Below are 25,456 nucleotides of genomic sequence, written 5' to 3'. Positions count from 1 at the left end.
GTGTGTGTACTTCCCCTTCGCCATTTCCAAGTAATCACGCCTGTAAAAAAGGACATGATCTCACTGCTTTCTGGGGACTGCCTCCTTCAACAGCTTCTCCAGCAAGGGACCTGGACACGGTGACTGCCACATGCTCAGGCTGACTACAGTCACGGAGGTGCCAGTGTCAGAACTCCCAAGTAAGTGCCCACCCACGTGCTCAGGCTGACTACAGTCACGGAGGTGCCAGTGTCAGAACCCCCAAGTAAGTGCCCACCCACGTGCTCAGGTTGACTACAGTCACGGAGGTGCCAGTGTCAGAACTCCCAAGTAAGTGCCCATCCACGTGCTCAGGCTGACTACAGTCACGGAGGTGCCCAGTGTCAGAACTCCCAAATAAGTGCCCACCCAGCTCAGCACAGTTTGTTATAGGACATGCTCTCCAAAACATTTTCTTGGTGCTTTATGCCTTTCTTTCTGCAATAGCACTAGGTTAAATGACTCCTGCCATCACCTACCAAAAATAACAATAACAATCATAATGAAATTTATATCAAAAAATGGAATTTTATATCTCCAACCAGTCCATTCTAAAGGAGATCAGTCCTGGGTGTTCATTGGAAGGACTGATGCTAAAGCTGAAACTCCAGTACTTTGGCCACCTCATGCAAAGAGTTGACTCATTGGAAAAGACTCTGATGCTGGGAGGGGTTGGGGGCAGGAGGAGAAGGGAACGACAGAGGATGAGATGGCTGGATGGCATCACCGACTCAATGGACATGAGTCTGGGTGAACTCTGGGAGTTGGTGATGGACAGGGAGGCCTGGTGTGCTGTGATTCATGGGGTCGCAAAGAATCAGACACGACTGAGCGACTGAATTGAATTGAACTGAACTGAAGTCCTATTATTAGATTTGAAGACCGTATATCTACAATAACACTGATTTGGGTACCCTGCCACATAGCGCCTTCAAAATTATCTAGATGTCAATAGCTCTGAAACAGCCTAAGTTTCCAAGGCAGTATTATTAAAGAGTGCACACTCATACATACACAAGCCTGATGGAAAATGTTTTCTGATTCTCAACCTCTGGAACAGTTTCCAGGTCACTGAGCTTGAACTTGCATGAACAGAGGTACAGAAATTATTATGAAAGTGAAACTTAGTATCACACTAGTGGTTGGTTTGCAAACAAAAGGCATGATCTGTGTTTAACCCTTTGCTATCTCTAAGAATTGGCTAGCTCTGGGAGAAGTAGACTTTCTGATGTCACGGAGGCCACAGATGCCAGAATCTCAAGAATACAGAAAATAAGAAACTATAGATAAAAATGGGCTTTCCCAGTGGCTCAAGTGGTAAAGAATCTGGCTGCAATGCAGGAGACACAGGAGATACAGATTCAATCCCTATCCCCTGGAGGAGGAAATGGCAACCCACTCCAGTATTCTTGCCTGGAAAATCCCATGGAGAGAGGAGCCTAGTGGGCTACAGTCCATGGGGTCTCATAGATTTGGACATGACTGAACATGCACACACATAGATAATATAACTGTGATGAATGAATGCCAAACAGACAAATACAAAAGGAAATACAGTTGAAACAATCTATCACTCTATCTATGTTTGTATTACTGCTATAACTATACTTCTACCCAGTATGAACAGTAGCTGTCTATGAGTGTGGGATTAAGGGTGATTTTAACAGCTAGCATGCACTGAATACCATGATTTTATTGGTAATCTAATTACAATGTCTTAACTAATCTTCCCAATAACTATATTAGATAGGTTCTGTTATTATTTGCATTTTAATGAGGAAACTAAGGCTAAGGGATATTAAGTGACTTTCTCAAAGTCACCTAGCTAGTGAAGGTCAGAGCTTAGACTCTAGATGAAGTCAACTTGATTCCAAAGAGTATTTGGTTAACTAGTAACTGAGTTGTGTATCTGAATATGTATTACTTTTATGAATAAAAGGAAACATTTTTTGAAAAATTAGGCATGTGTACAAATATGTAAGAATATATAAATCATATATAAGCACATATTATGTACACAAATGTATGTATACATATATGTATGGAAATAGATGTAATTATGTATATGCACAAACATTAATGTCCTGAGACCAAAATTCTCAGAAAGCAAAGGTCCTATAGACTATATGAGGGCAAGAGAATACAAAATAATAAAATAGATTCTGTCCTCACTTTTCCTTACCTGCTTTCTTTATGTGTATATGCATGTGTGTATGAAAGCAGGTTATTTTAACAGATGTATGTGTGTTTTGAAGATAAAAACATTTTTTTAAATTTAAATTTATTTATTTTAACTGGAGGCTAATTACTTTACAATATTGTATTGGTTTTGCCACACATCAACATGAATCTGCCATAGGTGTACACATATTCCCCATCCTGAACCCCCCTCCCACCTCCCTCCCTGTACCATCCCTCTGGGTCATCCCAGTGCACCAGCCCCAAGCATCCTGTATCCTGCATCAAACCTGGACTGGTGATTCATTTCTTATGTGATATTATACATGTTTCAATGCCATTCTCCCAAATCATCCCACCCTCGCCCTCTCCCACAGAGTCCAAAAGACTGTTCTATGTATCTGTGTCTCTTTTGCTGTCTCACATACAGGGTTATCATTACCATCTTTCTAAATTCCATTTATATGCATTAGTATACTGTATTGGTGTTTTTCTTTCTGGCTTACTTCACTCTGTATAATAGGCTCCAGTTTCATCCACCTCATTAGAACTGATTCAAATGTATTCTTTTTAATGGCTGAGTAATACTCCATTGTGTATATGTACCACAGCTTCCTTTTCCATTCATCTGCTGATGGACATCTAGGTTGCTTCCATGACCTGGCTATTATAAACAGTGCTGTGATGAACATTAGGGTACATGTGTCTCTTTCAATTCTGGTTTCCTTGGTGTGTATGCCCAGCAGTGGGATTGCTGGGTCATAGGGCAGTTCTATTTCCAGTTTTTTAAGGAATCTCCACACTGTTCTCCATAGTGGCTGTACTGGTTTGCATTCCCACCAACAGTGTAAGAGGGTTCCCTTTTCTCCACACCCTTTCCAGCATTTATTGCTTGTAGACTTTTAGATTGCAGCCATTCTGACTGGTGTGAAATGGTACCCCATTGTGGTTTTGATTTGCATTTCTCTGATAATGAGTGATGTTGAGCATCTTTTCATGTGTTTGTTAGCCATCTGTATGTCTTTTTTGGAGAAATGTCTATTTAGTTCTTTGGCCCATTTTTTTATTGGGTTGTTTATTTTTCTGGAGTTGAGCTGCAGGAGTTGCTTGTATATTTTTGAGATTAATTCTTTGTCATTTTGCTTCATTTGCTATTATTTTCTCCCATTCTGAAGGCTGCCTTTTCACCTTGCTTATAGTTTCCTTTGTTGTGCAGAAGCTTTTAATTTTAATTAGGTCCCAATTGTTTATTTTTGCTTTTATTTCCAATATTCTGGGAGTTGGGTCATAAAGGATCCTGCTGTGATGTATGTCAGAGAGCATTTTGCCTATGTTCTCCTCTAGGAGTTTTATAGTTTCTGGTCTTACGTTTAGATCTCTAATCTATTTTCAGTTTATTTTTGTGTATGGTGTTAGAAAGTGTTCTAGTTTCATTCTTTTACAAGTGGTTGACCAGTTTTCCCAGCACCACTTGTTAAAGAGATTGTCTTTTCTCCATTGTATATTCTTGCCTCCTTTGTCAAAGATAAGGTGTCCATATGTGCGTGGATTTATCTCTGGGCTTTCTATTTTGTTCCATTGATCTATATTTCTGTCTTTGTGCCAGTACCGTACTGTCTTGATGACTGTGGCTTTGTAGTAGAGCCTGAAGTCAGGCAGGTTGATTCCTCCAGTTCCATTCTTCTTTCTCAAGATAGCTTTGGCTATTCGAGGTTTTTTGTATTTCCATACAAATTGTGAAATTATTTGTTCTAGCTCTGTGAAGAATACCTTTGGTAGCTTGATAGGGATTGCATTGAATCTATAAATTGCTTTGGGTAGTATACTCATTTTCACTATATTGATTCTTCCAATCCATAAATATGGTATATTTCTCCATCTATTAGTGTCCTCTTTGATTTCTTTCACCAGTGTTTTATAGTTTTCTATATATAGGTCTTTAGTTTCTTTAGATAGATATATTCCTAAGTATTTTATTCTTTTCATTGCAATGGTGAATGGAATTGTTTCCTTAATTTCTCTTTCTATTTCCTCATTATTAGTATATAGGAATGCAAGGGATTTCTGTGTGTTGATTTTATATCCTGCAACATAAGTTGCAGGAATATAGTTGCAGGAATGCAAACTAGTACAGCCACCATGGAGAACAGTGTGGAGATTGCTTAAAAAACTGGATATAGAACTGCCTTACGACCCAACAGTCCCACTGCTGGGCATACACACCGAGGAAACCAGAATTTAGAGAGACAGGTGTACCCCAATGTTCATCGCAGCACATAAGTTGCAGGATATAAAAACATTTTCAAATCCATTTATGTACAATGGTTTTTCATAACAGATAAACAGAACAGTGTTGGAGCAGTGATCACCTTCTTTCAATGACCAGACACAAGGCAAACAGTGCTACTTAAGAGTAGCTGAGTGTCAAATATCTCCTACATTACAAAATTAAAGAAAGGTCATTTAATTATTGAAGTCGCTCACAGACGTTTTAAAAAAATCAAGGAGAGATTCAGTTCCCAAACAGATGAAAAGAAAGCTTTGAGAAAAACCCATTTTGTGCAATGTTATTCTGATGTAATATTCATGCTATTTGAAGTGATGCTGTCCTCATGTCCTTCAGAGTGGCATTTTAGCAGCACTGAAAATCAGAAGTACGTTCTTTGGAATGACTCTATTGAGAAAGGAAGAGGAAAATGAGCTTTGAAAAACTGGAATTCACATATCAGCAAGAGGCTTGACATTTGGTAAAAGATCAAACGTTTCCCTAGTTCTTAAACTCTCTGAAACTTCTGATCTGAGTTAATATCAAACCTTCCCTTACCTGGTGACTCAGTGGTCAAGATTCCACCTGCCAATGCAAGGGGCTTCCCTGGTGACTCAGATGGTAAAGAAGCCAATGCAAGAGATAAGGGTTTGATCCCTTGGTCGGGAAGATCCCCTGGAGAAGGAAAGGGCAGCCCATTCCAGTATTTTCGCCTGGGAAATCCCATGGACAGAGGAGCCTGGTAGGCTACAGTCCATGGAGTCACAAAATCAGACATGATTTAGCAACTGAACAACAACAATGGGGAATTCAGCAAAATGAGAAGGAATCCCTCCATCAGTTAATGTGGGCAGTTTCCCATTTGCATCCTGGAAGACAGGGATCACAAACACCAGGATGGGTCCACTGCATTTTGTTGCCTGCTGGACTGTATGTGACTTTCTGTCCTACTCTCCCCTCTGCAGTATCCCAGTCTTCACCTGACTGCCTTCTCAAGAAGAATATATTTTTTAAAAGTCTCATTTCCCTCATAAGTTTTCTACATTGCTTGTGAACTCAAATATTAAGAATTCAAATATTAAAACTTTTTTTTATAGATTAAGCTTATTCTGGTTAATGAGAGTCAGCTGAATAACAGTACATGAGTGTATGGTTTTTGGACCTCTAATATCTTACGGGGAAAATACTATAGTATTTTGCAGCAAATATGCTAAATAAACCAAAATACAGAATTCCATGGACAGAGAAGCCTGGCAGGCTACAGTCTACAGAGTCGCAAAGAGTTGGACACAACTGAGCAATTAACAAACACATACACACACTGAAAGTTAAATGGTACCATTAGTGTTTATTTTGGTTGATTTCTGTGCTAGAAGCTTAATAGGCATCATTCCTTTAAAGGTAACAAGACCTTGTGTGGCATTTCTTATGCACATTTAAAGATGAAAAAACTGAGACAAAGAAAGATAAATACCACCCTTCAAAACTTTCATAATTGGCAAGTCAGGATTTGAAACAGACTGTTTCTTTGCAAGAAAATTAGATAAAGAAAGATCCTGATTGACAGAAAAGGACCACTTTCTAACTATAATTCTAAGCAAGTTATTTACTTTCCATTATCTCCATTTCATCAGCTGTAAAATGAAGGGAATGATAGTATTTTCTTCACATGGTTTTGTGGGAATTAAATGTGCTGATTTGCATACAGCAGTTAGTATTTGACTGGCACAGTTTTTATTATATGATAGCTCTCATTACCATCATCTGTAATCCACAGCAGTAACCACGGGATCATCATATTCTTTCCAATTTCCAGGGAAACTACAGAGGATTTAGAAAGTGAAGGATATAAAAACCCTATGGTGAGACAGACATCAGAATAGCAATGAATATTACACAGAAAGCAGTTGAGACTACTTTTTTCCCACTCCAGCCAACTGCAGAGAAAAGGAAAGTCCAGAGAATAGAATATTTGATGGATCTGAAACCTTTGATTCTGTTGCTAATCACACCACATTATCTTTTACAGGCACCTGTTTAGTACATCCACCAGCCTTGAATTTAAAGTTTTGGTGGAAAAAATGAGTCCTAGAAGTATAGGATGAGATGCACTCTGCCAGGGCCAATGGATTTGCTGATGTTGCCCAGATTCCTCAACAGATGACAGAAGAGAGTGGAAGACTTTCATCCATATTTTGTTGCATCTTCTCTCAAAAAGAAGATTCTTCGGGTGTCAAGGAAAATTATAACAGATAAAGTTGAACAGGCACGAAGACTTTATACAAGAAAATTTCAATGATTCAAAACAATTGCCACAGGGAGACAGATTAAACTTCACTCTGCTGAAACAAAAGGCAGGAGGAATTTTAATCCTGAGGTGAGCTAATGGGGAAGCATTGGAGGATGTTATTCATTGTGGAGGCCATTTGTATTTGCAAAATTGTCACTTATCAAGTTTCGGCTCCTACCCCAGTGCAGGGACTGGAAAGAAAGGCCCTATCTTTTCTAGTGATTACACGCCATAGAGATGACTGCCAGGTCTTTCAGAAAGGTATTCCTGGGTTGTTAAACTGGCAAGAGTCTGGGAGAATACTATAAAATTTTGTATCTATATTATACGGCCTTCCCATGTAGAAAAGAAGCACAGATTTATGCATCTACATTTCCAAGGAATGTCTCCATCCATTAGTGTTGTCCCATATAGAGTAACAAAGCAATTTCCAATATTAACTTTACCACTTATTAGATGTGAGCCCTTAAGTTGTTTAACCAATCTGTGCTTCATTTATTTAATCTATGATTTATGGAGACTATCAAGACCTATTCACAGAGTTACTGTGACAACACTTGGTGCACAGAAAACACTAAATCAATGCTAGCTACTATTACTCCCCAAAGTTCCAAAGTGAAGAGAGTAGAGTGGATAAAATAAATGGTTAAATGATTTTCTAAGGATTACCACCACATTTTTAAATAGACATCTGATTTAATGACTAAGTGCAGAAGGTATGCTCAGAGGTTAAAGCGTCTCCCTGCGATGTGGGAGACCTGGGTTCAATCCCTGGGTTGGGAAGATCCCCTGGAAAAGGAAATGACAACCCACTCCAGTACTCTTGCCTGGAGAATCCCATGGATGGAGAAGCCTGGTGGGCTACAGTCCACGGGGTCGCAAGGAGTCGGACACGACTGAGCGACTTCACTTTCACAAAATGTATGGCAATCTTATTCTTTACAGTTTTTATTTCATCAGTAATAGTTGCAATGGTGTACTCACAAGGGTTTTAGAGGGTGGGGTGGGGCAAGGAGAGAGAGGAGGAGAGAGAGCCTGAGAATTCACAGCACATGAGAGAAAGAGATACGAAGAATTATCCTTCATAGATGACCAGTACTGGGACCGCTTTGGAGGCCACTCTGCTCTGATGCTCATGAAACTACACAAATAACAGGCAACCCAATCACTCCGCATTTGTGTGTAATTTTCATGGGTCTCCTTGCAAAGAACCGCTTTATTTCACTCTGACAGAGAGACAGAAAATGTTAGTAGTCATATAAAAAAATTCTGCATTTATATAAACAGCAACAGCATAGTTTTAATATCCTAAAGTCTTTGCTGCTTTTACTAGAGAAAAGTTTTTCCCACTTTACATCATTAATTGTTGGGAACATTTTGATTTTTTTTCACCAGAAATAAAGTAATGCCTTTAAAAGATGAAGAACAGCTTATTGTTGGCTTATCAAACACAGCACGGAAAAGAAAAATGAGTATGCAGTGCGGAGTTGTTTGTTTAAGATGGCTCTACCCTGAATTATCATTGGTAGCTACACAAGAGCTCCAGGTAGTTTAGCAGCAAAAAATTCACCTGCCGATGTAGGAGATGCAGCTTTGATCCCTGGGCCAGGAAGAGCCCCTGAAGAAGGAAATGGCAACCCACTCAGTATTCTTGCTTGGAGAATTCCATGGACAGAGGAGCCTAGTGGTCTACAGCCTATCAGTTCAGTTGCTCAGTCGTGTCTGACTCTTTGCGACCCCGTGGACTGCAGCACACCAGGCCTCCCTGTCCATCACCAACTCCCAGAGTTTACTCAAACTCATGTCCATCTAGTCAGTGATGCCATCCAACCATCTCATCCTCTGTCGTGCCCTTCTCCTCCTGCCCTCAATCTTTCCCAGCATCAGGGTCTTTTCAAATGAGTCAGCTCTCCGCATCAGGTGGCCAAAGTATTGGAGCTTCAGCTTCAGCATCAGTCCTTCCAGTGAACACCCAGGACTGATCTCCTATAGTCCATAGGGTCACAAAATAGTCAGATGTGACTTAGCGACTAAACAACAGCTACATAAGCTTTAAAGGACACAGAAAGATTAGAGATTTCAGTCTTAGCACTTCCATATCATAGAATATGAGGCTGTCATTTAAAAATGACTGGATTCTCTAGATAGCAACTTGAAAAGAGCACTAAAATATAAAAAATTCAGAGACATATAACTTAGATAAGTAGAAATATTTGCATAAAATCTAGAAAAGCACAGAATACATTATATTGCCATTACTATTTAGAATCTTACTAGACATTCTGTCCAGGGCAAAAAGAAAACAAAATTGAATAATTGGTACAAATATTGGAAAAAGACAAAAACTATTATCATATATATATATGATAATATATATAATATATATATAAGATATTGTCTGTGGAGAAAATACAAGAAAATCTACTGATGCCTTATTAATCTGGATAATATGGTTCAATAATGGGATTTGGTACAATTAAACAGCAACAATGTTTATTTATATAGTAACCAAAACTGTTCAAAATATAATAGAAAATTATTCCATCATATGAACAACAAAATATATAAAATGTCTAGAAATCAATTCAACTAGAAATGTTCAGGACCCGTGTAAAGCATATTATGAAATTTTACTAAAGGCAAAAAAAAAAACCCACCTAAATAAACAGAGAACCAAGTCATGTTTGATGGGAAGACTTGGCAAGAGAAACATTTTTACAAAATTGTTTATAAATTCATTGTGAGTCTAATCAGTACCCTCAATGGTATTTCACTTATGTCTTGGCAAAACCATTTTAAAGATAATTGGAATTGAGAAGAATCAGTCTAGCCACAAACATTTTTGAAGAATAGAGATAGAAAATCATTTGCACCAGTCCATGAATGATTCTATGAATCTACAGAAGCTAAGAGTGTAATATTAGCGCACACACAAAAATCAATGGCAAAACCCAGAAAATAAATACGCACATGGCTGTAGTTGTCCATAATTTAGCAAACATTTGTGTGCAGAGACTGTAACCACTGTGACGAATAGTTAGCCCAGTTGCTCAAGCTCCATCATTCTTCTGAAGTCAACTTGACAAAGATTAGGGTGAAGTAAGAGCTGGAGTCTAGAACCTAATATTTAAGGAGTCACTCACTCTCAGGGCTGTGCACGTGCCAACTCCGGATGTGCATGACCCTGACAGAAAGAGCCCCCTTAAATCATTTTATACCCTGTTTATCTTCTAGCTAACACTGGTCCAGGGCTTATTCTCTCTAAAGGATTTATTGAAACCACTTCACTAGCCTCGTGAATTTCATCCATTAACACGTGTAATAACCCCCATTCGATCTTACCCACACCTTCGTTCTCACTAAGTCCCATAGGCCTTGCTTCTGACTCACCCCCTCCTTCGGAAGGTTTTCCACTGTGCCTTGGCTGGTGTAGTTCCAGCATCAGCAAACTCCCTAATATCCTCATCTTTCTCAGAGTACTCCCTCTACTGGTTTGTCTCAATTGAACCTGAGAACACAGTGTCCTCTGAAATGTGGTCAAGTCATACACTTGGGTCACAAGATCAGAAGGTAGGATCTATGTGTTGCCTCTCTTTTCTTTTTCTTTTGAATTGCAAGATAAATCACTATAACTCTGGTATAAAACACGTAACTCTCTAAGACTTCTTTACAGAAAAAGAGAACACCCTGCTTCTGTGGTCTTCACCATCCCCTCTTCGTCATGGTTCCGTCTGAGGTCACACCCCCGCATCCATGTACATGATGGTAACTCATAGTTTTCCTCTCTTCCAAGTTCTGTCATTACCTCGGGTGACTCCACACAATGTAGAGGGCCACACAGCACCCTGGCCCTGAGCTTCTCTTTATTTTTGTCGTCTCCTGCAAGCTTCTCCCCTCTTCCTCTTCACCCTGTGACTACAACACAGCTCAGTTTCCCAAAACCGTTCCACATTCACCATCGCTAATCTGAACATCTCCGGCCCTGACTACACCTTCCTCTCCTTCTAGCCCAATTCTTTAGCAACATACTCTGACTATGCTTTAACTCCAGGGCCTCTATTACTGATTCTTAATTCTTTTAACTCATTAACCCTTTGCTTTCTCCTCTCCGTGAAATTCTGTGATGCATCATTTATTGAAACTCTTAAAACTAAACCCCTTGATCTTTTCTGTTTTTGTTTTCATATAGACAATGAATTTTCCAGTTATGCAACTGGGAAGTTGCGCACCCTTTGAAATAATCATACAATAAGATACTTGTAGTCACCCATTCCAAACAGACTTTCAAAATTGGCTCAGTTTCTAGTACAATAATTTTTTCTAGTCAATGCCTGCTTCCTGGATTAAATACCAACTTAAACTCACAGCTTGTTTTAATCCCCAGAAAATAGGAAATAAAAGACAAGATCTTGTATACTTTCCCCCAAACCCACCTGTAAACTTGTGAAACCCTAACACATTCCATCAGAGCTTTTTCATCCTAATGAAAGTTTTCCTGATCATCCTGCCACTCAGCTTCTTAGGAACCTTATACCTAATGGAACCCCTTTACTTTCTGGCTATTCAACTGTTCTTTCTCAATGGAAACATTCCCATAATCTTAAACATACACAAATCTTTCCTATGTGAATAATTTTAGCTGTATTAAGGCACAATTTGTAGACTCTGAAAGAGGTGACAAATCAGCTATTCTCCAACATAAAATAAAAAGTAAAAAAAAACAAACAAACAACCTTGCTAAGTTTATATTTCAAACTTATGTTAGGGAGGAAACGGTGCGTGACACAAACAATCCATCTTTGCTGCGTTTCTGCTCAACAATGAGAAGTTTCCTTGTTGTTTTAGGGCTAAATCGTGTCTGACTGGATTGTAGCCCACCGGGCTCCTCTGTCCATAGGATTTCCCAGGCAAGAATACTGCAGTGGGTTGCCATTTCCTTCTCCAGGGGATCTTCCTGACCCAGGGATCAAATTCGAGTCTCCTGCATTGGCAGGTGGATTCTTCACCACTGAGCTACCTGGGAAACCCAAAATGTTCCCTAGACCATTTCAGATATAACAGTATCTGCTTGGACTCATTAAAATCAGGGGCATTATAATTCTTATAATTCTGAGTTTACCTCATTATTCACACTGATTTTGGAAGGATTCTAGGCTTATCTTAATATGCAAGGCTGCATAACCTATATTTAAAAACCATAAAGAGTACATGTATGCCTTATTGAAATGAACATATAAGAATATGCTCTTGAAGGGTCTGGAAACTCACAAAGCCTGAAGAGAGTTTATTTTTAAAAACACATAAGTTTAGTAGTTTTTCCTTGACTAAAATGTGTTAAGAATATCTGGGTCATTAAACGAAAGATGTTGTATTTAGTTCTCTCAGTACATCAATAACCCAATGGAAAAAAGAAAAATTTTTTTAAATAACCCAATGCAGATCACTGAAGCTGATTACAGAACTCACAGTGGGATTTTGTTACATCACTTTCAGTCATTAATTTTCAAACCTGGATTACGGAGTGGTATATTGTGTGGTGTGATACGTTGATAATAGATAGGTAGATAGATATTAAGATAGATAGATTTTACCATCATTTGCATAACTATGGGCAGTTCTGACATACTTGGGGAAGTTAGTATTAGAAAATCTTTCTACGTTTAGTACGCACCCTAAGAAAACTTTCTTATTCTTCACAAATCTTAGCTTAACAAGGGCACATAGTGAGTAGCCGATAAATATTTACTGGTGTACTTACAGAAATCCAATCAGGAATTGGTATCACAGAGATGATACCAAAATAATTTTAGTTATTCAAATTTGTATATGCCAAACATGACCAATCCAGCAAAGCTGCACTAGAATTTTGTTGTTGGGCTTAACACGTTTAGATTAAAATACATTTGGACACCCGAGACTGATTCATGTCAATGTGTAGTGAAACCACCACAATATTATAAAGTAATTAGCCTCCAATTAAAACAAATTAATTAAAATAAAATAAAATACATTTGGAGTCTGATTTTGCTTGTGCTTGTGTATGCGTGTGCACGCGTGCTAAATCACTTCAGTTGTGTCCGACTCTTTGTGACCCCATGGACTGTAGCCCACCAGGCTCCTCTGTCCTTTGGACTCTCCAGGCAGGAATACTGGAGTGGGTTGCCACGCCCTCCTCCAGGGGAATCTTCCCCACCCAGGGATCGAACCCTCGTCTCTTATGTCTCCTTATGTATGTGTGAATGTGTCTGTCCAGGGCAGAGAGAGAATCTGAAACAAAAATTTGTACGTACAATAGCTATGGAAGATGTTTATTTCTCATGTATGTTGAACAAAATAATAAGCAGCAAAAAGGAAGTAGTAACTTTTAGGGGCACATACATGTGTTTTTAATGAACAAAATCAAAATAACTTAAATGCTACCTTATTTCTGCATTATGACCAGTTTTAGAGAGAAAATGAAGAATAAAAAATTGTTAAAAGACAGATGAGGGAAAAACAGGGATGTGAAATAATAAATACCTAGGCACATAAAGTGATGAAAAAAATGTTAAAGAACTTTATTTTGCAACCTACAGACCTCTAAAATCTTGAACTACCAATAGACTCACATGTAAACGCCATTTCTTGGCATAGGTCGAAGAGGAAGTTTTGTTTTTGGCTCCAGCATTATTTTCTGAACAAAACATTATTTATTGTGCATGGCTATCTACGTGCATGTTTGTGGTTCATGAAGCTTTTTGACGTACAGTTTTAAGTAGCCACTCTTCGAGTGTCCTCTGGAGTCTGCAAGCCATGTTCCAAAGAAGGCGCAGCTGGAGCCTGAGAGCCCCAATCACGGCATGGCTGATTGTGCCACTTTTCTGCTCCCCATCATTAGCGTCCTTGTTCTTCTTCCGTCTGAACTTGACAAAATCTGCTTTGGAACTGAATGTGAAATTTACTGGAAGTAGAGAAGAGATACGAAATAATTTGTGTCACTCAGGAGAATGGAAGCAAAAGCATGATTACTCTCTTCCACATGTGGTTATAGCACTATTTCATGTAAAGATGAAAACCCAGCTTGAGAACGATAGTCTGATCTAAGCCAAAACTGCCTACATAGTTTAATTAGTCTAATGATTTTAAGACAAACGTAGTCTTAATCATAATCATGAACCATCAGTGTAACACAGTGCTGAGATGAGTAGAATTCAGGCATTCATACTAAGAGGTAGGTTAAACTAGGCAGTCTCATACATATAAGAGAAAATACATCTCTGGTAAAGTAGTAGGAGCACACTCGCTAATGTGCTCATCCTTGATGTCTTAAAACAGTAGTCTTCATTGCATTCAAGATGGTTAGCAAAGATCACATGAGAGTTCTTCAGTTCAGATCAGATCAGTCGCTCAGTCGTGTCCGACTCTTTGCGACCCCATGAATTGCAGCACACCAGGCCTCCCTGTCCATCACCAACTCCCAGAGTTCACTCAGACTCACGTCCATTGAGTCAGTGATGCCATCCAGCCATCTCATCCTCTGTCGTCCCCTTCTCCTCCTGCCCCCAATCCCTCCCAGCATCAGAATCTTTTCCAATGAGTCAACTCTTCGCATGAGGTGGCTAAAGTACTGGAGTTTCAGCATATAATTTTCATATAATGCACACAATAATCACATAATTATTGTTAATAATATTATTTAAGTAATAATACATTTTTGGAGAATTCTCTAGTTGTCTTAGAGAGCCAGAGTTGGAGATGTTGCCTAATTATGAACTGTTAGAAAAATTAAAGTTTTGATTAACTTAAAATTGTAGGTGTCAACTGAACTTGTAGTTAAGGAATATGAAGTGAAAGATTATGAATTTATCTGTCTTTCAATAAAGCATCTTTTATTCTTGGAGAAACAGGACACATCAGTCCTTTTAACTGGCCTGTTAGCTTCTGGGAAAAGCCCACTCATTTTCTGAACCCCATGCATCTGGTGTTCTGTAGATGTGACTTTAGATGCATTCCCAGTGAGAATCTTCCAATTATAGGAGTGTCATATCTGTACTCTGAAAATACATCTGCCTGGGAAAATCAGTCAGTCAGTCAGTATAGTCGCTCAGTCGTGTCTGACTCTTTGTGACCCCATGGACTGCAGCACACCAGGCTTCCTTGTCCATCACCAACTCATGCCCATCGAGTCGGTGATGTCATCCAACCGTCTCATCCTCTGTCATCCCCTTCTCCTCCCACCAAATCAGTGCTAGCTTTTTTTCTTTTTTTCCCAATTCTTAAGTAGAACTACACTGATAATAAACTGATAATAAAAATTTTGGAACAGGATATGATGCTGGGCTTATTATCTGTACTTATTAACTTTATACTAATTTTAATTTCTTTGAAACTAATTTCCTTTCAGAATTTGTAGTAACAGTTCAGTTCAGTCGCTCAGTCGTGTCCAACTGTGCGACCCCGTGAATCGCAGCACACCAGGCCTCCCTGTCCATCACCAACTCCCGGAGTTCACCCAAACTCATGTCCATCAAGTCGGTGATGCCATCCAACCATCTTATCCTCTGTTGTCCCTTCTTCTCCTGCCCCCAATCCCTCCCAGCATCAGAGTCTTTTCCAATGAGTCAATACTCGATTATATGAATACTGAGGTAGCCAAAGTATTGAAGTCTCAGCCTCAGCATCAACCCTTCCAATGAACACCCAACACTGGTCTCCTTTAGGATGTACTGGTTGGATCTCCTTGCAGTCCAAGGGACTCTCAAGAGTCTTCTCCAACACCACAGTTCAAAAGCATCAATTCTTCAGCACTCAGCTTTCTTTACAGTCCAACTCTCACATACATACATGACTACTGGAAAAACCATAGCCTTGACTAGACGGACCTTTGTTGGCAAACTAATATCTCTGCTTTTCAATATGCTATCTATGTCGGTCATAACTTTCCTTCCAAGGAGTAAGCATCTTTTAATTTCATGGCTGCAATCACCATCTTCAGTAATTCTGGAGCCCCAAAAAATAAAGTCTGACACTGTTTCCACTGTTTCCCCATCTATTTCCCATGAAGTGATAGGACCAGATGCCATGATTTTAGTTTTCTGAATGTTGAGCTTTAAGCCAATTTTTTCACTCTCCTCTTTCACTTTCATCAAGAGGCTTTTTAGTTCCTCTTCACTTTCTGCCATAAGGGTGGTGTCATCTGCATATCTGAGGTTATTGATATTTCTCCCGGCAGTCTTGATTCCAGCTTGTGCTTCTTCCAGCCAAGCATTTCTCATGATGTACTCTGCACAGAAGTTAAATAAGCAGGGTAACAATATACAGCCTTGACGTACTCCTTTCCCTATTTGGAACCAGTCTGTTGTTCCATGTCCAGTTCTAACTGTTGCTTCCTGACCTGCATACAAATTTCTCAAGAGGCAGGTCAGGTGGTCTGGTATGCCCATCTCTTTCAGAATTGTCCACAGTTTATTGTGATCCACACAGTCAAAGGCTTTGGCATAGTCAATAAAGCAGAAATAGATGTTTTTCTGGAACTCTCTTGCTTTTTCCATGATCCAGCGGATGTTGGCAATTTGATCTCTGGTTCTTCTGCCTTTTCTAAAACCAGCTTGAACATCTGGAAGTTCATGGTTCACGTATTGCTGAAGCCTGGCTTGACGAATTTTGAGCATTACTTTACTAGCATGTGAGATGAATGCAATTGTGCGGTAGTTTGAGCATTCTTTGGCATTGCCTTTCTTTGGGATTGGAATGAAAACTGACCTTTTCCAATCCTGTGGCCACTGCTGAGTTTTCCAAATTTTCTGGCACATTGAGTGCAGCACTTTCACAGCATCGTCTTTCAGGATTTGAAATAGCTCAACCAGAATTCCATCACCTCCACTAGCGTTGTTCATAGTGATGCTTTCTAAGGCCCACTTGATTTCACATTCCAGGATGTCTGGCTCTAGGTCAGTGATCACACTATTGTGATTATCTGGGTCGTGAAGCTCTTTTTTGTACAGTTCTTCTGTGTATTCTTGCCACCTCTTCTTAATATATTCTGCTTCTGTTAGGTCCATACCATTTCTGTCCTTTATCGAGCCCCTCTTTGCATGAAATGTTCCCTTGGTATCTTGAATTTTCTTGAAGAGATCTCTAGTCATTCCCATTCTGTTGTTTTCCTCTATTTCTTTGCATTGATCACTGAGGAAGATTTTCTTATCTCTCCTTACTATTCTTTGGAAGTCTGCATTCAAATGGGAATATCTTTCCTTTTCTCCTTTGCTTTTCGCTTCTCTTCTTTTCACAGCTATTTGTAATGCCTCCTCAGACAGCCATTTTGCTATATAAGTTTCCATAATAGAATTACACTGATATAAAGTATATAAGCCAATAAGACTGTTCTACATTGTAGCTGGTACCTCTATCCTACTATTTAAAGAGATTATTTGTCTACCTATCAAAATGGAACACACTTGATTTATGATATCAAAAAGACACAGAATGTATCAAAGATAGGCATTTTAGGAAGCCTACTTTGAGTGTCAAGATAGCAGATGTTGTCGAGTCACTGAGTTGTGTCTGACTTTTTGTGACCCAATGGACTGCAGCACATTAGGCCCTCCCTTCCTTCAGCAGGAGCTTGCTCAAACTCATGTCCATTGAGTTGATGATGCCATTCAACCATCTCATCCTCTGCTGCCCCCTTCTTCTCCTGCCCTTAATCTTTCCCAGCATCAGAGTCTTTTCCAGTGAGTAGGCTTTTCACATCAGGTGGCCAAATATTGGAGCCTCAGCTTCAGCATCAGTCCTTCCAATGAATATTTAGAGCTGATTTCCTTTAGGATTGATTGGTTTGATCTCCTTGCTGTCCAAGGAACTCTCAAGAATCTTCTCCAATACCACAGTTCAAAAGCATCCATTCTTCAGTGCTCAGCCTTCTTTATGGTCCAACTCTCACATTCATGTATGACTACTGGAAAAAACCAGAGCTTTGACTATGGAAGTCTACTTAGAGTTTCAAGACAGCAGATAAGGGTCAGTATTATAGCTTAGCATTATCAGAAGATAAAACCCTATCATTCCTTTGCCCTCCAATAGAGAAAATGTCTCAGAGCATAAAAACCAGAAATTCAATGGACTGTGAAGGAATGTGTAATATACAGTTGCAATTTCCATAACCATCTTCACATCTTTAGTGTTAGTGGTCTGAAAGTGATTTTCCAACCCAAGGCAAGACAGAAAATAAAATGTTATGGCTAACATCACCCAGCAATATCTCAGAGGTATCGGCAGTGTTATCTCTCTGCCATTCCTTTTATCCCTGTGGAAAACTTTTCTATTGTTAAATCCAAATCAAGAGAAAATACCTACCTTCTACTTGTTCTTTTACAAAAGAAAAGAAAAAATGAAAAGAACAAAAGTGGAAAAAGAAAAGAAGGAAGATTCATACTAAAAAAAACACCAATTTTACAAAATATGTAAGTTGACAACGGGTGTTTTATGTCCAACAAGTGCAGAAATAAAGAAAGTGGAAGTTATTCTTTCTCATAAATTACTCCTTGTATCTTCAGATCATTTACTCAGACTGAATTACCGGTTATTGGACTGAAATAGCAGGAAACTTTTAAGAGAGGAACTTTTTTTAGATTAAGCAGCTACTAAATTTGGTGATTTAATAAGTATTGATCAATTGGCCTCAGTAGTGTGCTTCGTCGCTCAGTCGTGTCCAACTCTTGCGACCCCGTGGACTGTAGCCCACCAGGCTCCTCTGTCCATGAGATTCTCCAGGCAAGAATGCCGGAGTGGATTGCCACACCCTCCTCCAGGGGATCTTCCCAACCCAGGGATCGAACCCAAATCTCCCGAATTGCAAGCAGGTTCTTTACCATCTGAGCCACCAGGGATGGGCTTCCCTGATGGCTCAGACGGTAAAGCGTCTGCCCGCAATGCGGGAGACCCGGGTTTGATTCCTGGGTCAGGAAGATCCCCTGGAGAAGGAAATGGCAATCCACTCCAGCATTCTTGCCTGGAAAATCCCATGGACGGAGAAGCCTGATACGCTACAGTCCATGGGGTCGCAAAGAGTAGGACAGGACTGAAGGACTTCACTTCACTTTCTTTACCATCTGAGCCACCAGGGAAGCCTCAGCAGAGAGGGTTCAAGTCCGACTTCTCTAAAACACTTTGAATCTGCACTGCCTGTTCCAGGTGGTGGAGTGCAGTGGAATTAAAAGACCTTCCCCCAGGCTGCAGATATTCACTTCCCAGAGGATTCTGACCTGAAGCATAACATCCCCAGGAACAGTGCATCATTTTTAGATAATTCCTTCTAAATTAAAGCTAGGCTCGCAATCCATTCCAGTATTCTTGCCTAGAGAATCCCATGAACAGAGGAGCCTGGAGGGCTGCAGTGCATGGGGTCACAGAGTCAGACACAACTGAGGTGACTTAGTGTGCAATTAAGCAGGATGATTAGTAAGAAGACTGGGCATATGAAGAAACATAAAAATTAACATAGGACCTCTCAAACTAAATTTCAAAAGTACCATGAAAGAAGTATACGTCTTATTCACCCCTGATGCTGTCCTGGGTGCTACTTAATTCAAGATTTATCTGTCAACAAACAGCCTCTGCTGCTGCTGCAGCTGCTGCTGCTGCTAAGTTGCTTCAGTCGTGTCCGACTCTGTGCAACCCCATAGACGGCAGCCCACCAGGCTCCTCCGTCCCTGGGATTCTCCAGGCAAGAACACTGGAGTGGGTTGCCATTTCCTTCTCCAATGCATGAAAGTGAAAAGTGAAAGGGAAGTCGCTCAGTCGTGTCCTACTCTTAGCAACCCCATGGACTGCAGCCTACCAGGCTCCTCTGTCCATGGGATTTTTCAGGCAAGAGTACTGGAGTGGGGTGCCATTGCCTTCTCTGAAACAGCCTCTGGTAACCACAAATATGGTCTCTTTCATGAGTTTGCTTTTGAAATATTGCATTGTCCAAAAAGTTCATCTGGGTTTTTCCATACGGTGTTACGGAAAAAGCCAAGCAAACTTTTTGGCCAACCCAATGAAGTTGACCTACAACCCCTATGTTAGTTCCTGATACACAATATACTGATTTGCTATCTCTGTACACTTCAAAATGATCACCACAATAAGTCCCATTCATACAAAGACCGGCCAATCTGCCTTTTGATTGGAACATTTAGTCCATCTACCTTTAAAGCAATTATTGACAGTGTTTATTGCCATTTTGTTCACTGAAGGTTGCTTTTGCAGTTCTTTGATTCCTTTATTCTTGTTTTGCTCTCTTCCCTTGTGACTTGATGACTCTTTGGTGTTATGTGAATTCCTTTTTCAATTGTATATGAATCTGTTATAGATTTTTGATTTATGGGTTCCATGAGGTTTATATATAGCATCTTCCCTGATGACTCAGACGGTAAAGAATCTGCCTGCAGGAAACCTGGGCTCAACCCCTGGGTCAGGAAGATCCTCTGGAGAAGAGAATGGCAACCCAATCCCAGTTTTCTTGCCTGGGAAATCCCATGGACAGAGGAGTCTGACGGGCTATATAGTCCAAGGGGTCACAAAGAGTCGGACACGACTAAGCGACTAAGCAAACAAAACAGTATACAAACAAACAATTATAAACAATATATTGCTGATCTCTTAGCTACTTATTTTACCAGCCTGCATTTTCACTCTCTGGTGGCATCATGTTTTACATCTTTTACATCTGTTTATTCTGTGTATCCCTCAACAACATATTATGGATAGAAAGGATGACACTACTCTGTCTTTAACTTTCCTGCTAGCTTTGTAAGCGATTGCTGTAGTAACTTGTCAGTGTATCTGCCTTTACCAATGAGATTTTCTTTTATAATTTTCTTATTTCTAGTGGTTGTCTTTTTCTTGTGGTTTAGAGAAGTCCCTTTTTCATAAAGCTGGTTTCCTGGTTGAGCTCTCAGCTTTTCTGGCCTGGAAATCTCTCGATCTCTCCTTCCCTTTTTGCTCAGCAATTGCAATGCTCTTCCCCAGCTTGGTCCTCACAACAAGTGTTAAGCAGATGTCACTCTCAAATTTGGTCATTTGAGGAGAATATAGTAAAGAGATATTTTCAATGATGTTGGCAGGAGGAAAGGGAACTCACAAGAAATTGTACCAGAATTTGTTAGAGGTAGATGGTTTTATCACCTTTAAAATTAATGAAGCAAAAGGAGGGAGCAGAAAAGGCCATATGATTAGTACTTGACTTTGCTGAAGGATGAGCAATGCAGGAGACCCAGTTTCCATCCCTGGGTCAGGAAGATTGCCTGGAGAAAGGCATGGCAATCCACTGCAATATTCTTGCCTAGAGAATTCCATGGACAGAGGAGCCAGATGGGCTACAATCTATGGGGTTGCAAAGAGTCGGACACGACAGTGAGACTAACACTTTCACTTCGGTGAAGGGAGTTGGAAAATAACTTGCTCTCTATCGCCCAGCGTCTGCTGCTACTGCTTCCCACTGAACAAACTCATCTGGAGACCAGAAGACAATAGAGTCAAAAACCCACCAATTCATACAAGGCTGTCAGGGCATAGAGCGTGCTGGTTAAGGATGGAGAAGATTTGGAAGGCCAAACAGAAGACATTCCACATAAGTTCCTTCAAATTTTCTCAGTATAATTGGTTTTAAAGAAATAGCTCATGGTAACATTCACTAGTCCTGCCCTGACTGCTAGAGAATTTAAGCATCCTTACATTTATATGCTGGACTTATACAGCTGCCCTTCTGTGAATTGTTTTCTTACATTCTTTGCACATCTTTAATTTGATATTAGAGTTTGTTTTTCCCATTTTGCAACCGCTCCTATTATTGGTTTTGGTTACCTTGTTTTTCAAAACCTACTATTTCTCTCTTGGTTTAGGCTATATATTCCTTTGCTGTACCCAGGATTTAAGAAAAAAATCTTTTGGGATTTAAATATATATCATTTTGTTTAATAGAGTCTAGATTTCCAGTTTGGAGAAAGAATACGTCCTTCACCTACAGATGATATCTTCTAATATAGGTTTTTAATTATTTTCTAATATATGTTTTAAACAATTAAAACTTTAATTCATCCAGAACTTGTTTTCATGTGTAATAAAGCCAGGTATGTACTTTTATTCTTCCAGAAGCATAATCAGCTATGCCAGCACCATTTAATGACTCAAACATTCTATTATGAATAAATTTAATCTTCATTATTACATATATCAAATTTTGATCTACACTGAAATTAATTTCTAAATATTCTTGGTTTTTTCCTGCAACCAGTTTCCTTATTTAAAGACCAAGACAAGAGAGACTTAATTACACTGATTTTATAACATGATCTAATGTCTAGACCCTGATGCTGGGAAAGATTAAAGGTGGAAGGAGAAGCGGACGACAGAGGATGAGATGGTTGGATGGCATCACCGACTCAATGGACATGAGTTTGGGTAAACTCTGGGAGTTGGTGATGGACAGGGAGGCCTTGCATGCTGCAGTCCATGGGGTTGCAAAGATTCAGACTTGACTGAGCAACTGAACTGAACTGAACTGAATGTCTAAAGTGGAAGTCAACCACCAGTTTTTTTTTTTCCATACTTTTTTGGATACTTTAAAGCATATGTTATTTATTATAAAATGTAATATAATTTTCCAGTAAAAAATCAATTGGGGTTATAATTGAAATTGCATTATTTAATATATCAATTTTGGAATAATATTTTAATGGCAATAAAACCTCCTGTTAACAGCACATCATGTCCTTACATGTGTTTATATAATATTTTATAGCCATCAGTTAAATTTAATAGCTTTCTACCTAAAGGCTCTGATTTTTTTCCTGTTAAATTTCTTCTCCTGTTAAATTTCCTGTTACGTTTTCTTCTTTCCTGTTAAATTTCGAGTGTTGTTACCATTGGGAATGGAATTTTTTTTTTCTATTTCCGTGTCTAGTAATTAACTTCTAGAGTTGAATAAAGTTTATCTTTATCTTTATTTTGTAAAGTTTAACTTTACAAAACTGTGTAAGTATAATAGCCTTACTGAGGTCTCTTGAGTTTTCTAGGTACAAAATCATACTACCAGAAAAGAGATCATCTGAGCACTACTTTCCCATTTTCATTAGTGATACTTCACATATGCCAATGCATAACGAATAATGAAATGCACATTTTTGTTCAGCCAGGCTGAGTAGTGAAGCACCACAGTGTGACTGCAGCCTGCACGTGTACACCCTCCCAGTCCTACTCCACCAAGGACTCGTCTCCTGAGATATTCCCATGAATAGATGCATTCTTAAAAACTGCAATGAACTGTTTCGTGCCTCATGAATGATATCCCACTGTATTTATCTTTCTGCAATTCATTTTCATTCAATATTAGGTTCCTAAGATTTTTTTCACGATGATACATATAGTTCTAATTTATTTACATTACTTGATATGTACTATTTCAGTGAAAGAACATGTTCTGATGTATTTGTCCATTTTCTTGTTAGTGTCTCAGGGTGATCTTTATTTCTGTTTCACGATGTATTTTTATGCATGTGAGTCAGAATATGCATCTAAAAGCTGAATTCCTTGCTGACGTCTACTTTTATTTTCACCTGGAAAGACTCTTGACAAAGTGTTCGCCAAAGTATTGTGTGTCATCTTGTCATTTCACACTTCAATCAGCAATTCCCATTCCTCTCCTTTCTAGCCAACATTTGTAAGATACATTTTTAAAACTCTTGCTAATACAATGGATGTGAAATTGTATTTTGTAGTTTTGATTTACACTTCAATTTCTTGTGAGATTATTTTATATACCTTTGAGATTTCTTCCTCTGTGAATTACTCCATGTCTTTTAGCCATTTTTTAAATGCATTGTTTCCCTTCTTTTATTAATTCTTTCAAGTTCCTTAGGTCCTCTGGAAGATAACCTGTAGTCACTATATGTATTGCAAAATCTTTCCCCAGTCTATGGTCTTTTTTGTGGTGTGGTGGGCAGAGTGAGAAGGACACTTCCAAGAAATGTTCCTATTTCCAGTGCTAGACTTTTCCTATCTCCAGCTCCTGGCATATAATAGGTGCTCAATAAATTTTTTGGATTAAAAAATACTATCGTTGAATTCTACAGGTCTGCTGTAACTCTTGGGATTTTTAAATGGCTAGTCTCTTAGTTTAGTATCCCACTACCCCAACAAATACCATATTAACTTTAAAGTTTGAGATTCCATCATACATTAAAATTTAGAAAGAAAAGCAATTCTTATCTTTTTGGCAATGACCTAGAATTGTACCAAGTGAAAATTAGCATAGAGAAAGTAATAGAGTACAGGCCATTCAAAAAGTGCAGCACATAACTTGCTCTCACAAAAAATAACAGCTATGAAAGTATGTTAAAACCTATTCATGGATTTCCAAACATAAAAAAAACAAAAGTGAAAAGGCAAGACATTCTTCAATGAAATGTAAAGACGTACTATATTAAATTAATGTTCTTTTATTATTTTTCTGATTTTGATCCCAGGAAAATCTTATAAAAAATGTTAATAATCTTCGCTCAAGAAAGTATACAGTTAACATGAGAGTTCTTAGATTTCTTACTATTTAAAGCAAGGCATTGTGGGAGGCATGACTCTAACATCAAACAAGACTTGGATTTGAGTTTGGACTTAATTTTTTGCAATGTATTTAATTCTTAGATCTGCAAGTTCTTCATCTGAAAAATGATGATCGTATTTAATAAAGCTCATGAGATGATATACGTGAAGCACTGTAGCGCCTGGATCATCCTGAATACTCGAATGCTTGTACATTAGATCATTTCCCCCAGATACAACTAAAGGATGATCCACAGGTAAAAAAATGCCCAGAAATCTCAGACTTTTAGAACTACTCTAGCCCAGAAGCACTCAAAAGCACACTTTAAAGATGTAGCAAGAGGCAGAATATACAAGGAATATGAAAGACAGAAATGAGAAGATGAAAGAGGAAAAATGAAAAATCGTAGTGACCCCTCAAACACTAGACACTCAGAGCAGAGACGGAGAAACGTATTGATGGCAAACAATCGTAGGACAATTGCAAGCACGAGGCAAACAGAGGCAGACAGGACTGACAAGCACCCTTCAAAGTTACAACAAAGCTGAAACTGCAGAGAACTCGATTACACCCTGTACCTCCATCAGCAGAGCTGTGTGTATTGTTGAAATTACTTTATGACAGACACTTTAACCTTTGAGTGGAATATTAAGTCCAGAAGCACTGAAGGCCTCTTACAGCTGAAGAATAAATTGACTGTCTAGCATTTAACTGGGGCTTCCCAGGTGGTTCGGTGGTAAAGAATTCACCTACCGAAGCAGGAGACACAAGAGACAAAGGGTTCTGTCCCTGAGTTGGCAAGATCCCCTGGAGTAGGAAATGGCAGCCTACTCCAGTATCCTTGTCTGGAAAACTCAAGGATAGAGGAGCCTGGTGGACTACAGTCCATGGGGTCGCAAAGACTCGGACATGGCTGATCACACCCACACACTACACACAGCACTAAATAGAGGCTAAATAGATATTTATTTAATGAATGAACAAATGACGAAAACAACCATGAAGCAAAGGATTGAAGGCATGAAATTCGGGTTGAATTCTACTCTACAATTTTATCTCATCTATGTCAGAGTTTGGATGATACGCAGTCTTAGGGCCAACAACACATTCCAATTTGCTCAGGACACTCCAGTTTCCACCAGTT

General features: G+C 39.1%; 1 long non-coding RNA gene across 1 annotated transcript in view; it reads right to left on the bottom strand.

Moving 5' to 3' along the window:
* Window positions 1-13,288: 13,288 nt before the first annotated feature.
* The window catches only part of LOC133237813 (uncharacterized), a 51,991-nt gene continuing 39,823 nt past the window's right edge, over window positions 13,289-25,456 (bottom strand). Inside the window, exon 3 of the long non-coding RNA XR_009733368.1 lies at window positions 13,289-13,692. This is a non-coding gene — a long non-coding RNA (uncharacterized LOC133237813). The remainder of the gene's footprint in view (window positions 13,693-25,456) is intronic.

The sequence above is a fragment of the Bos javanicus genome, chromosome 24 (assembly GCF_032452875.1).
Source record: "Bos javanicus breed banteng chromosome 24, ARS-OSU_banteng_1.0, whole genome shotgun sequence".
NCBI classification, from domain to species: Eukaryota; Metazoa; Chordata; class Mammalia; order Artiodactyla; family Bovidae; genus Bos; species Bos javanicus.
The sequence above is the reverse complement of the archived record's forward strand: the minus strand, read 5'-3'. Positions and strand labels throughout refer to the sequence as shown.